Source organism: Etheostoma spectabile, unplaced genomic scaffold (assembly GCF_008692095.1).
Source record: "Etheostoma spectabile isolate EspeVRDwgs_2016 unplaced genomic scaffold, UIUC_Espe_1.0 scaffold00018484, whole genome shotgun sequence".
Classification (NCBI taxonomy): domain Eukaryota; kingdom Metazoa; phylum Chordata; class Actinopteri; order Perciformes; family Percidae; genus Etheostoma; species Etheostoma spectabile.
In genome coordinates, this window is record NW_022604281.1 from 235,096 (window position 1) to 250,360 (window position 15,265).

Below are 15,265 nucleotides of genomic sequence, written 5' to 3' on the forward strand. Positions count from 1 at the left end.
GTGCCTCACTAGTTCCTGAGCGGCAACAAAACTAGCATATGTACTTGAACTTCATCCACTTCTTGAAGTGATTTTTGCTCTGATCAGTCCTCTGTGTCAGTTCCAAAACAGCTTTTTTTCTCTCATCTCCAACCGGATATTTCTGAGCAAAGGCTGCGTGTTTATTCTGGAAATGTCTTGTGACATTTGACTTTTTGTTGTTAGCTAGTTTGTCATTACATTTTAGGCACACTGGTAAACCAGTCTCGTCAGCAGTGAAAGCAAATGAATCTGCCCACGTAGCATTGAACGTCCTGTTTTCATCACATTCTTTTCTTTTCTTTGAATTCTCCATAGTTGGCCTACCTGGGGTCAAAAAGTTTTTAAAAAAAACACTCACTGGCGGGTGTCGCACATTGTGACGTGTATTAAGAGCGACAACAACAACAACAAAATAATAATATTTAAATATTTAACTATTTTAGAAGTTACAAGATCGCCATAATCTTCCTAGAATTACATTTTGAACATGAACAAACTAAAATAAAATACATTTTAATTAAATACTCATTAATTATTTTCAAAAGCTGAGGAGGAGCATCAAAGAGCCGCATGCGGTTCCTGAGCCGCGGGTTGCCGACCCTTGGTCTATGGGTATGATTCTCCCTTAGGGTGCGATAGGTCCTGGATGAGACCACTTTGCATAGAAGTGGAAGCATGGATTGAATAATCTGGTTTATTTATTGAGTGTGATGGAAAAGAGTGTCATTGCCCCCGCAAATTCATCACGATTTTACTATCACTTTTTACTGACAAAATCAAGTGTGTGTTTTGGTAAAAAAAATTGTATCAAATGTTTCCTGTTGTCAAATGATATTGGAAAGCTGAATCGGGCAGTGGAGCCATGAAAAGACCCCATGCCAATCTACCTGACCATAGTCTTTCAAGTCAGTGACAAATCCAAGCTGCATTTCCTTTTTCAAGCTGCATTTCCTTTTTACCAATATTCAATTTCCAATTATGGCAAAAGTAGTCTGTCGTCCAATAGATGGTGGAAACTAGGCTTTTCTGCTGTCACTTCTGACCGAAAAATTCAAGTTCAAATGTTGGTAAAATGTTTTGCTTCTAAAGTAGTCTTTCGTCCAATATAATCAGAAAGCTCAATCTGGCCGTGGAGCCATAAAAACACTACATGCCAAACAAACTACTTAACGATTGCCTTTTGAGTCACTGACTGGTCATATTTACTTGATGGAAAATTGCTGATAGAATAATTTTATGTGTCTCGTTGGTCTAGGGCTATGATTCTCACTTTGAGTGTGAGAGGTCGCGGGTTCAACTCCCGGACGAGCCTTGAAGCAGGGCACTGTTCCAACCATAATCTGTACTTTAAAATCCAGTTTATGTTAAATTAACCCAGATTAGGAGCCAACACAATTGTAGTACAGCATGTTGGCAATTTTTCTTATCCTGCTTCAACTACATGCTACAAAAACAACTGAGAAAAAATATAAGGAACAAACAAGCAGGACATGACTCTCCTTGTTCATTGGTCTAGGTTTATGATTCTCGCTTATGGTGTGATAGGTCCTGGATGAGACTACTTTGCATAGAAGGGGAGGCATGGATTGAATAATCTTGTTTATTTATTGAATGTGATGGAAAAGAGAGTGTCATACGTGACGCAAATTCATCAAAATACTACTATCACTTCTTAGCTTTCCAGCCGCTGCATTTATCAATGCACGATCATTCTTACGCTCTGATTGGCGTGATACGAACGTTTCATGAATATCACGTAAAGCCTGTCGTAAGAGGATTTCTGGGCTCATATCTAGCCCACCTCTTTTTTTTGTTTCATGTTATGTCTTGGCAAGAAGTATTATGCTTTTGGGTCGTCCGTCCAGCTCTACATCAGAATCAGAAATTCTTGATTGATCCCTGAAGGGAAACTCTGGAAAAAAACTTCTCCTTCGAGCCAGATTCGAACCAGCGACCTAAGGATTTCAGCTACATGCCTCTACAGTCCTCCGTTCTACCAACTGAGCTATCGAAGGGAGCTAGGACGTACACACACACTTCCTATTCTTGTGAATGTGATAACACAGGACCCCCTGGAGGGACTTTCAGTGATAGAGAGCGTTTTCAGTCTCAATGCCCAGATGTATTACAAGATTTGAAGTAAACATTGTATTGCCAAGTGATGGTGGTATAGTGGTGAGCATAGCTGCCTTCCAAGCAGTTGACCTGGTTTCCATTCCCAGCCATCGCAGTAGCTTTATTTGAGCTGAGTTACTTTTTTTACAAGAAGTCAGCTGAAAGGTTACTTGCCCAACCTGGTTTGATAAAATCTCTTTTAGTAGCATGGTTATGGCCAAAATGATAATGACAAATACTTTGATCAATATGGAGATCACAATTACTTGTGGATTTTCTTCTCCAAAGTGCTGGAAAGGAAGTTTTCACCAATTGTTGAACCTCAGGTTAAAAAGGAACAATCCCAGCAAGGTATTTGTCATACTAAACTATGACTGTCATGATTTTTTGTCATACTATACTATAACTTTTATGAATTTGTTTACATACTATACTATGACTTTTTTCAACATTCTACGATATTTTTTGAAAAAGGGGAATTAGCTCAAATGGTAGAGCGCTTGCTTAGCATGCAAGAGGTAGCGGGATCAACGCCCGCATTCTCCAGAAGACTTTAGATTCTTCTTGTTTTACAACAAGAACTATAAATCTGGACTTTTTATGACATACTACACTACGACTTTTTATGAATATTTAGACATACTATACTATGACTTTTTATGACATTTTATGAATATTTTGTCATACTATACTATGGCTTATATGAATTTTTGACATATACTATAACTTTTTATGAATATTTCGACATCCTATACTATGAATTTTTTCAACATACTATGCTATGAATTTTTTTGACATACTATACTATGAATTTTTATGATTTTTTATGAATTTTTGACATACTATACTATAACTTTTTATGACTTTTTACGAATTTTCGACATACTATACTATAACTTTTTATGACTTTTTATGAATTTTTGACATACTATGGCTTTTTTTGAAAAGCGGAATTAGCTCAAATGTTAGAGCACTTGCTTAGCATGCGAGAGGTAGCGGGATCAACGCCCGCATTCTCCAGAGGACTTTAGATTCTTCTTGTTTTACAACAACAACTACAAATTTGGACTTTACGACATACTACACTTTACGACATACTACACTACGACTTTTTAGGAATATTTTTGACATACTATACTATAACTTTTTATGACTTTATGAATTTTTGACATACTATGGCTTTTTTTTAAAAGGGGAATTAGCTCAAATGGTCGAGCACTTGCTTAGCATGCGAGAGGTAGCGGGATCAATGCCTGCATTCTCCAGAGGAGGTTAGCTTCTTCTTGTTTTAAAACAAGAACTACAAATTTGGACTTTTTATGACATACTACACTATGACTTTCTATGAATATTTAGACATACTATACTATGACTTTTTATGACATTTTATGAATATTTTGTCATACTATACTATGGCTTATATGAATTTTTGACATATTATACTATAACTTTTTATGACTATTTCGACATCCTATACTATAAATTTTTTCAACATACTATGCTATGAATTTTTTTGACATACTATAATATGACTTTTTATGAATTTTTATGAATTTTTGACATACTATACTATGACTTTTTATGAATTTTTACGAATTTTCGACATACTATACTATAACTTTTTATGACTTTATGAATTTTTGACATACTATGGCTTTTTTTTAAAAGGGGAATTAGCTCAAATGGTCGAGCACTTGCTTAGCATAAGAGAGGTAGCGGGATCAACGCCCGCATTCTCCAGAGGACTTTAGATTCTTCTTGTTTCACAACAAGAACCATAAATTTGGACTTTACGACATACTACACTTTACGACATACTACACTACAACTTTTTAGGAATATTTTGACATACTATACAAAGACTTTTTATGACTTTCTATGAATTTTTTGACAACTATACTATACATTTAAAAACAATATTTTGACATACTACAGTATGACATTTTATGTTTTTTTCGACATACTAAACAATGACTTTATGAATATTTCAACATACTATGACTTTTTAAGACTTTTTAAGAATTCTTTGACATAGTATGACTTTTTATGAATTTTTGACAAAGTATACTATGACTTTTATGATTTTTTTGACATATTATACTATGACTTTTTATGAACTTTCATGAATTTTTGTCATACTATACTATGACTTTTATGAATTTTTTGACATACCATACTAAGAATTTTTTTGACATGCTATACCATGACTTTTCAAGAATTTTTGACATACTATACCATGACTCTTTCTGAAAAGGGGAATTAGCTCAAATGGTAGAGCGCTTGCTTAGCATGCGAGAGGTAGCATGTATGAGCGAGTACAGCATTATCTGTATCTGTATCTGTATCTGTTTACCACATGAATTATCTGTATCAGTATACGTACTCGGACTGGGCGGGGCCTAACCCGGAAGTGGTCAGATTTAACCCGGAAGTGGGTCGGGTTGGCTTTAACTGGTATGTTATTTTAAGCATGCAATTGATATGGGTTGATCACAAATTGTTATATTTATTGCTGATTAGAAAACTATTTCCATGACAGCATCAGCATTGAGCTTCAGATCAGTGGTGTTGTCATGGTAACAAACAAACTATATAGGCCTACAGTATATAACAAGTTTTGCAACAATAAATACAACAATGTGGTTGCAATTATTAAGTAAAATGTAATGAACAAGAGTTTTCATACTCAAAAATATAACTTTCTTTTTCTAACTTTTAATCTTTTTTTTTTTCACACCAGGTTTGTGTGAGTGTGTGTGTGTCTGTGAGTGAGTAAGAGATACAGAGAGAGAGAGAGACAGGGGGACGGGGGGGGGGGGGGGGTTGGAATGTGTTTGAGTGTGTATCTTAATTTGTAATATTATTTATTTATACCGCAACTGCCTTTTATTTTTTTTATAAAACACAGTAAGAAAGTTTCAGACACTCAAAAACACTGGTTAGAGCCAGCAGGCGGTATAAAAAAAAAAAAAAAAAAAAGACTGCAGAGATGCAACGCGAGTCCCATTCTACCAAGCACTATGTCTGAACAATCCCCACGGTTACCAGAAATCTCCTGGTTACTAGGTACTAGTTTGAACCGAAGTATAAAACAAACCTGAAGCTGAAGAAACCCTAAATGTTAACAGAAAAAGCCCCGCGGACCAGGAGGGGAGAGACGTTCACTTCTCCGTGTCCTGAGCGTGTGTGAGCAGGGCCGGGGGGTAGTGATGGCCAAATGAAGCTTCATGAACCAGTGTCTTTACTTTCTGAGCCCACTAGATGGCGCTCTCTTTTCAACAAAGGGTTGAGAATACACTGAATTGCAATGCCTTAGGTCTTTCTTTTAAAACCAAGAGCGCCATCTAGTGGGCTCAGAAAATAAAGACACTGGTTCATGAAGCTTCATTTGGCCATCACTACCGGGGGGACACAACAACAGGAGGAATCTTTGTGTGTAAGGAGGGGTGCTGGGACTAGCCTATCACAGAATAGTGTAGGGGAGGGGCGCTGGGACTAGCCTATCACAGAATAGTGTAGGGGAGGGGCGCTGGGACTAGCCTATCACAGAATAGTGTAGGGGAGGGACGCTGGGACTAGCCTATCACAGAATAGTGTAGGGGAGAGGCGCTGTGACTAGCACTTTGACTAGCCTATCACAGAACGGAGACACAGTCAGTGGAGACTTATTCAATCCAAGTACGGATATTGACTCGTATTACTCGTATTATACTTGTACTCGGCAAAAGTGCTTTATCCGTACCGGATACTCGTTTCAGCCGAGTATTCGGCTCATCCCTACCCAACAAGTAGCACTTACTGAATTCAACAGTCAAGTCAATACTAAAGTTAGGGTAATAGTACTAACTAGGGATGAGCGAGTACAGCATTATCTGTATCTGTATCTGTATCTGTTTACCACATGTATTATCTGTATCCGTATACGTACTCGGACTGGGCGGGGCCTAACCCGGAAGTGGTCAGATTTAACCCGGAAGTGGGTCGGGTTGTCTTGAAATGGGGGGGTTATCAGATATTAAAATAGTTATGGGTTGATCAGAAATTGTTATATTTATTGCTGATTAGAAAACTATTTCCATGACAGCATCAGCATTGAGTGTCATTGGATTTGTCATGGTAACAAACAAACTATATAGGCCTACAATATATAACAAGTTTTGCAACAATAAATACAACAATGTGCTTGCAATTATTATGTAAAATGTAATGAACAAGAGTTTTTATACTCAATAATATAACTTTATTTTTTAACTTTTAATTTTTCTATGATCAGTTTGATCATTTATTTATTTTTGGTTCTTTTTTATTTTCAAACTTTTTTTCACACTCACAGACACACACAGTAAAAGATACAGAGAGAGAGAGAGAGAGAAACAAAGAGAGAGAGAGAGAGAGACAGAGAAACAAAGAGAGACAGGGGGGTGGGGGGGGGGGGGTTGGAATGTGTTTGTGTGTGTAACTTAATTTGTAATATTATTCATTTAATCCTGCAACTGCCTTTTATTTTTTTTTTATAAAACACAGCAAGAAAGTTTCAGACACTCAAAAAAAATGGTTGGAGCCAGCAGGCGGTATAAAAAAAAAAAACTTTGACGGCAGAGATGCAACACGAGTCCCATTCTGCCGAGCACTATGTCTAAACAAACCCCATTACCAGAAGTCTCCTGGTTGCTAGGTACTAGTTCAAACCGAAGTATAAAACAAACCTGAAGCTTGAAGAAACCCTAAATGTTGACAGAAAAAGCCTGCGGACCTGAGAAGAGACGGAGTGAGCTGTTCACTTCTCCGTGTCCTGAGTGTGTGTGAGCGGAGTTGCACACAGCAACAGAAAACTTTGTTAGTAGGGAGGGGCGCTGGGACTAGCCTATCACAGAATAGTGTAGGGGAGGGGTGCTGGGACTAGCCTATCACAGAATAGTGTAGGGGAGGGGCGCTGGGACTAGCCTATCACAGAATAGTGTAAGGGAGAGGCGCTGTGTCTGGCACTGTGACTAGCCTATCACAGAACGGAGACACAGTCAGTGGAGACTTTCACTAAATCCGATAACGGATATTGACTCACATTACTCGGATAATACTTGTACTCGGCAAAAGTGCTTTATCCATACCGGATACTTGTTTCAGCCGAGTATTCGGCTCATCCCTAGTACTAACATTTTAGCATTGTTCAACCAGTAACCAGGAAGAATATCCTTTTAAACATTTCTTCATGGAGGAAATCCTGGACTTCAGAGGTCAGCAAAACTACCCCAACAAGTAGCACTTACTGCATACATGACTCAAGTCAGTGCTTGTGTTTGGGTAGTTCTGGTGCCAGATGATTTCAGTTTACTAGTGTTGGGAAGTAAATTGTGAAATAGACTGTCTCTGCATTTGTTCAGTGATATGTCTGATGATGAACTCACTACCAAGACAACCCCAAAGAGAAGCACTTATGAACACAATAATCATCAGTGTCTCCATTTGAGATGATCTGAATATGATTACAATGACATCCATCTTCAGTTAGTCTGTAGCATTGTCATGTTCAACTACCCCAACAAGTAGCACTTACTGAATTCAACAGTCAAGTCAATGCTAAAGTTAGAGTAATAGGAATGACTTAGAAAAAATGTCAGCATTGTTTAACCAGTAACCAAGGAGAATATCCCATTTAAACATTTCTTTGTGGAGGAAATCCTGGACTTTAGAGGTCAGCAAAACTACCCCAACAAGTAGCACTTACTGCATACATAACTCAAGTCAGTGCTTGTGTTTGGGTAGTTCTGGTGCCAGATGAATGCATTTTACTAGTGTTGGGAAGAATTGTGAATTGGCCTGTCTCTGCATTTGTTCAGAGATATGTCTGATGATGAACTCACTACAAAGACAACCCCAAAGAGAAGCACTTATAAACACAATAATCATCAGTGTCTCCATTTGAGGTGATCTAAATGTGATTACAATGACATCCATCTTCATTTACAGTCTGTAGCATTGTCATGTTCAACTGCCCCAACAAGTAGCACTTACTGAATTCAACAGTCAAGTCAATGCTAAAGGTAGAGTAATAAGAATGACTTACCAAAACAATCATTTACCCAGAGACACAATCTAGAATGAATTATATCACATTTTAGCATTGTCAAACTAGTAATACAACGTAAAATAGGTGTTACTGTTAAGTCTTTCGATAAAATACTGGGAATCAGTTGTCAGAAAAACAACCCCATAGATTAGCACTAACTAAAATCAATCCAATGCCAATGCTTGAGTTAGACCAACGTCAAAGTCTTACAGTAAGCAACCTTCTTTGCCCATGATCTTCTCCATAGTCCCAATGTTTCTTCTGGCATCTTCTGTGTTGTGGAAGTGGTTCCTTACACAGATGTGCCATCTTAAATACTGAATGCAGCCATTTTCACTCAACCACACCTTCTTTTTGATCAAGTTTCAGTGGTCTTGTCTATTGTAAGTAAGGAATGGCTTCATGAATAGACAACCATCATCCCAACGTATGCCATTAACAGTCTATGAGTGGTCAATTAGAGTCCAATAACTTTCTTTGGGGCAACTCCTTTTTCCTCCAGATAGAGCTCATTCAGCATTAGAAAGTACCAGTTAGTGCTGAATATCTATTCCAAAACCCCCATTCTTTTATTTATTTAGCTAGCGGTGGGACAACTGGTGAAATGTACTTGTTCTGCATGTGTTAGTGTCTGATGATGAACTCACTACCAAGACAACCCCAAAGAGAAGCACTTATGAACCCATTAATCATCAGTGTCTCCATTTGAGATGATCTGAATGTGATTACAATGACATCCATCTTCATTTACAGTCTGTAGCATTGTCATGTTCAACTGCCCCAACAAGTAGCACTTACTGAATTCAACAGTCAAGTCAATACTAAAGTTAGGGTAATAGTAATAACATTTTAACATTGTTCAACCATTAACCAGGAAGAATATCCTTTTAAACATTTCTTCATGGAGGAAATCCTGGACTTCAGAGGTCAGCAAAACTACCCCAACAAGTAGCACTTACTGCATACATGACTCAAGTCAGTGCTTGTGTTTGGGTAGTTTTGCTGTCTGATGATTTCATTTTACTAGTGTTGGGAAAAATTGTGAAATAGACTGTCTCTGCATTTGTTCAGTGATATGTCTGATGATGAACTCACTACCAAGACAACCCCAAAGAGAAGCACTTATGAACACAACAATCATCAGTGTCTCCATTTGAGATGATCTGAATATGATTACAATGACATCCATCTTCAGTTAGTCTGTAGCATTGTCATGTTCAACTGCCCCAACAAGTAGCACTTACTGAATTCAACAGTCAAGTCAATGCTAAAGTTAGAGTAATAGGAATGACTTAGAAAACATTTCAGCATTGTTCAACCAGTAAACAAGGAGAATATCCCTTTTAAACATTTCTTTATGGAGGAAATCCTGGACTTTAGAGGTCAGCAAAACTACCCCAACAAGTAGCACTTACTGCATACATGACTCAAGTCAGTGCTTGTGTTTGGGTAGTTCTGGTGCCAGATGAATGCATGTTACGAGTGTTGGGAAGTATTGTGAAATAGCCTGTCTCTGCATTTGTTCAGATATATGACAGGTGATGAACTCACTACCAAGACAACCCCAAAGAGAAGCACTTATGAACCCATTAATCAATGGTGTCTCCATTTGAGATGATCTGAATGTGATTACAATGACATCCATCTTCATTTACAGTCTGAAGCATTGTCATGTTCAACTGCCCCAACAAGTAGCACTTACTGAATTCAACAGTCAAGTCAATGCTAAAGTTAGAGTAATAAGAATGACTTACCAAAACAAGCATTTATCCAGAGACACAATCTAGAATGAATTATAACACATTTTAGCATTGTCCAACTAGTAATACATCGTAAAATAGCTGTTACTGTTAAGTCTTTAGATAAAATACTGGGAATAAGTTGTCAGAAAAACAACCCCATAGATTAGCACTAACTAAAATCAATCCAATGCCAAAACTCGAGTTAGACCAAAGTCAAAGTCTTACAGTAAGCAACCTTTGTTGCTCATGATCTTCTCCATAGTCCCGATGTTTCTTCTGGCATCTTCTCTGTAGTGACATAGAAGCAGTGGAAGTGGTTCCTTACACAGATTTGCCATCTTAAATACTGAATGCAGTCATTTCCACTCAACTCCACCTTCTTTTTGATCAAGTTTCAGTGGTGTTGTCTATTGTAAGGAAGGAATGGCTTCATGAATTGACAACCATCATCCCAATGTATGCCATTACCAGTCTATGAGTGGTCCAATAACTTTCTTTGGGGCAACTCCTTTTTCCTCCAGATAGAGCTCATTCAGCAATAGAAAGTACCACTTAGTGCTGAATATCTATTCCAAAACTCCCATTCTTTTATTTATTTAGCTAGCGGTGGGACAACTGGTGAAATGTACTTGTTCTGCATGTGTTAGTGTCTGGTGATGAACTCACTACCAAGACAACCCCAAAGAGAAGCACTTATGAACCCATTAATCATCAGTGTCTCCATTTGAGATGATCTGAAAGTGAAGACAATGACATCCATCTTCATTTACACTCTGTAGCATTGTCATGTTCAACTGCCCCAACAAGTAGCACTTACTGAATTCAACAGTCAAGTCAATACTAAAGTTAGGGTAATAGTACTAACATTTTAGCATTGTTCAACCAGTAACCAGGAAGAATATCCTTTTACAACTTTCTTCTTGGAGGAAATCCTGGACTTCAGAGGTCAGCAAAACTACCCCAACAAGTAGCACTTACTGCATACATAACTCAAGTCAGTGCTTGTGTTTGGGTAGTTCTGGTGCCAGATGAATGCATTTTACTAGTGTTGGGAAGAATTGTGAAATAGCCTGTCTCTGCATTTGTTCAGAGATATGTCTGATGATGAACTCACAACCAAGACAACCCCAAAGAGAAGCACTTATGAACACAATAATCATCAGTGTATCCATTTGAGGTGATCTGAATGTGATTACAATGACATCCATCTAAAGTTAGTATTTAGCATTGTCATTTTCAACTGCCCCAACAAGTAGCACTTACTGAATTCAACAGTCAAGTCAATACTAAAGTTAGGGTAATAGTAATAACATTTTAGCATTGTTCAACCAGTAACCAGGAAGAATATCCTTTTACAACTTTCTTCTTGGAGGCAATCCTAGAATTCAGAGGTCAGCAAAACTACCCCAACAAGTAGCACTTATTGCATACATGACTCAAGTCAGTGCTTGTGTTTGGGTAGTTTTTCTGTCAGATGATTTCATTTTACTAGTGTTGGGAAGAATTGTGAAATAGACTGTCTCTGCATTTTTTCAGTGATATGTCTGATGATGAACTCACAACCAAGACAACCCCAAAGAGAAGCACTTATGAACACAATAATCATCAGTGTCTCCATTTGAGGTGATCTGAATGTAATTACAATGACATCCATCTTCAGTTAGTCTGTAGCATTGTCATGTTCAACTACCCCAACAAGTAGCACTTACTGAATTAAACAGTCAAGTCAATGCTAAAGTTAGAGTAATAGGAATGACTTAGAAAAAATGTCAGCATTGTTTAACCAGTAACCAGGGAGAATATCCCTTTTAAACATTTATTTATGGAGGAAATCCTGGACTTCAGAGGTCAGCAAAACTACCCCAACAAGTAGCACTTACTGCATACACAACTCAAGTCAGTGCTTGTGTTTGGGTAGTTCTGGTGCCAGATAAATGCATGTTACGAGTGTTGGGAAGAATTGTGAAATAGCCTGTCTTTGCATTTTTTAAGAGATATGTCTGATGATGAGCTCACTACCAAGACAACCCCAAAGAGAAGCACTTATGAACACATTAATCATCAGTGTCTCCATTTGAGATGATCTGAATGTGATTACAATGACATCCATCTTCAGTTAGTCTGTAGCATTGTCATGTTCAACTACCCCAACATGTAGCACTTACTGAATTCAACAGTCAAGTCAATGCTAAAGTTAGGGTAATAGGAATGACTTACCAAAACAATCATTTACCCAGAGACACAATCTAGAATGAATTATAACAGATTTAAGCATTGTCCAACTAGTAATACAACGTAAAATAGCTGTTACTGTTAAGTCTTTAGATAAAATACTGGGAATCAGTTCTCAGAAAAACAACCCCATAGATTAGCACTAACTAAAATCAATCCAATGCCAATGCTTGAGTTAGACCAACGTCAAAGTCTTACAGTAAGCAACCTTCTTTGCTCATGATCTTCTCCATAGTCCCGGTGTTTCTTCTGGCATCTTCTGTGCTGTGGAAGTGGTTCCTTACACAGATGTGGCATCTTAAATACTGAATGCAGCCATTTCCACTCAACCCCACCTTCTTTTTGATCAAGTTTCAGTGGTCTTGTCTATTGTAAGTAATAAATGGCTTCATGAATAGACAACCATCATCCCAATGTATGCCATTAACAGTCTATGAGTGGTCAATTAGAGTCCAATAACTTTCTTTGGGGCAACTCCTTTTTCCTCCAGATAGAGCTCATTCAGCATTAGAAAGTACCAGTTAGTGCTGAATATCTATTCCAAAACTCCCATTCTTTTATTTATTTAGCTAGCGGTGGACAACAGCTGAAATGTACTTGCTCTGCATTTGTTAGTGTCTGATGATGAACTCACTACCAAAAGACAACCCCAAAGAGAAGCACTTATGAACCCATTAATCATCAGTGTCTCCATTTGAGATGATCTGAATGTGATTACAATGACATCCATCTTCAGTTAGTCTGTAGCATTGTCATGTTCAACTGCCCCAACAAGTAGCACTTACTGAATTCAACAGTCAAGTCAATGCTAAAGTTAGGGTAATAGGAATGACTTAGAAAACATTTCAGCATTGTTCAACCAGTAACCAAGGAGAATATCCCTTTTAAACATTTATTTATGGAGGAAATCCTGGACTTCAGAGGTCAGCAAAACTACCCCAACAAGTAGCACTTACTGCATACACAACTCAAGTCAGTGCTTGTGTTTGGGTAGTTCTGGTGCCAGATGAATGCATTTTACTAGTGTTGGGAAGAATTGTGAATTGGCCTGTCTCTGCATTTGTTCAGAGATATGTCTGATGATAAACTACCTACAAAGACAACCCAAAGAGAAGCACTTATGAACACAATAATCATCAGTGTCTCCATTTGAGGTGATCTGAATGTGATTACAATGACATTGATCTTCATTTACAGTCTGTAGCATTGTCATGTTCAACTGCCCCAACAAGTAGCACTTACTGAATTCAACAGTCAAGTCAATACTAAAGTTAGGGTAATAGTAATAACATTTTAGCATTGTCCAACCAGTAACCAGGAAGAATATCCTTTTAAAACTTTCTTCTTGGAGGAAATCCTGGACTTTAGAGGTCAGCAAAACTACCCCAACAAGTAGCACTTATTGCATACATGACTCAAGTCAGTGCTTGTGTTTGGGTAGTTTTGCTGTCAGATGATTTCATTTTACTAGTGTTGGGAAGAATTGCGAAATAGACTGTCTCTGCATTTGTTCAGTGATATATCTGATGATGAACTCACAACCAAGACAACCCCAAAGAGTAGCACTTATGAACACAACAATCATCAGTGTCTCCATTTGAGGTGATCTGAATGTGATTACAATGACATCCATCTTCAGTTAGTCTGTAGCATTGTCATGTTCAACTGCCCCAACAAGTAGCACTTACTGAATTCAACAGTAAAGTCAATGCTAAAGTTAGGGTTATAGGAATGACTTAGAAAACATTTCAGCATTGTTCAACCAGTAACCAGGGAGAATATCCCTTTTAAACATTTATTTATGGAGGAAATCCTGGACTTTAGAGGTCAGCAAAACTACCCCAACAAGTAGCACTTACTGCATACATAACTCAAGTCAGTGCTTGTGTTTGGGTAGTTCTGGTGCCAGATGAATGCATTTTACTAGTGTTGGGAAGAATTGTGAAATAGCCTGTCTCTGCATTTGTTCAGAGATATGTCTGATGATGAACTCACTACCAAGACAACCCCAAAGAGTAGCACTTATGAACACAATAATCATTAGTGTCTCCATTTGAGGTGATCTGAATGTAATTACAATGACATCCATCTTCAGTTAGTCTGTAGCATTGTCATGTTCAACTACCCCAACAAGTAGCACTTACTGAATTAAACAGTCAAGTCAATGCTAAAGTTAGAGTAATAGGAATGACTTAGAAAAAATGTCAGCATTGTTTAACCAGTAACCAGGGAGAATATCCCTTTTAAACATTTATTTATGGAGGAAATCCTGGACTTCAGAGGTCAGCAAAACTACCCCAACAAGTAGCACTTACTGCATACACAACTCAAGTCAGTGCTTGTGTTTGGGTAGTTCTGGTGCCAGATAAATGCATGTTACGAGTGTTGGGAAGAATTGTGAAATAGCCTGTCTTTGCATTTTTAAGAGATATGTCTGATGATGAGCTCACTACCAAGACAACCCCAAAGAGAAGCACTTATGAACACATTAATCATCAGTGTCTCCATTTGAGATGATCTGAATGTGATTACAATGACATCCATCTTCAGTTAGTCTGTAGCATTGTCATGTTCAACTACCCCAACATGTAGCACTTACTGAATTCAACAGTCAAGTCAATGCTAAAGTTAGGGTAATAGGAATGACTTACCAAAACAATCATTTACCCAGAGACACAATCTAGAATGAATTATAACAGATTTAAGCATTGTCCAACTAGTAATACAACGTAAAATAGCTGTTACTGTTAAGTCTTTAGATAAAATACTGGGAATCAGTTCTCAGAAAAACAACCCCATAGATTAGCACTAACTAAAATCAATCCAATGCCAATGCTTGAGTTAGACCAACGTCAAAGTCTTACAGTAAGCAACCTTCTTTGCTCATGATCTTCTCCATAGTCCCGATGTTTCTTCTGGCATCTTCTGTGCTGTGGAAGTGGTTCCTTACACAGATGTGGCATCTTAAATACTGAATGCAGCCATTTCCACTCAACCCCACCTTCTTTTTGATCAAGTTTCAGTGGTCTTGTCTATTGTAAGTAATAAATGGCTTCATGAATAGACAACCATCATCCCAATGTATGCC

General features: G+C 37.8%; 1 non-coding gene across 1 annotated transcript; it reads left to right on the forward strand.

The window, feature by feature from the left end:
- Positions 1-2,609: 2,609 nt before the first annotated feature.
- On the forward strand, positions 2,610-2,682 carry trnaa-agc (transfer RNA alanine (anticodon AGC)). The gene has a single exon. It is a non-coding gene; the product is annotated as a tRNA-Ala (tRNA).
- Positions 2,683-15,265: the final 12,583 nt, after the last annotated feature.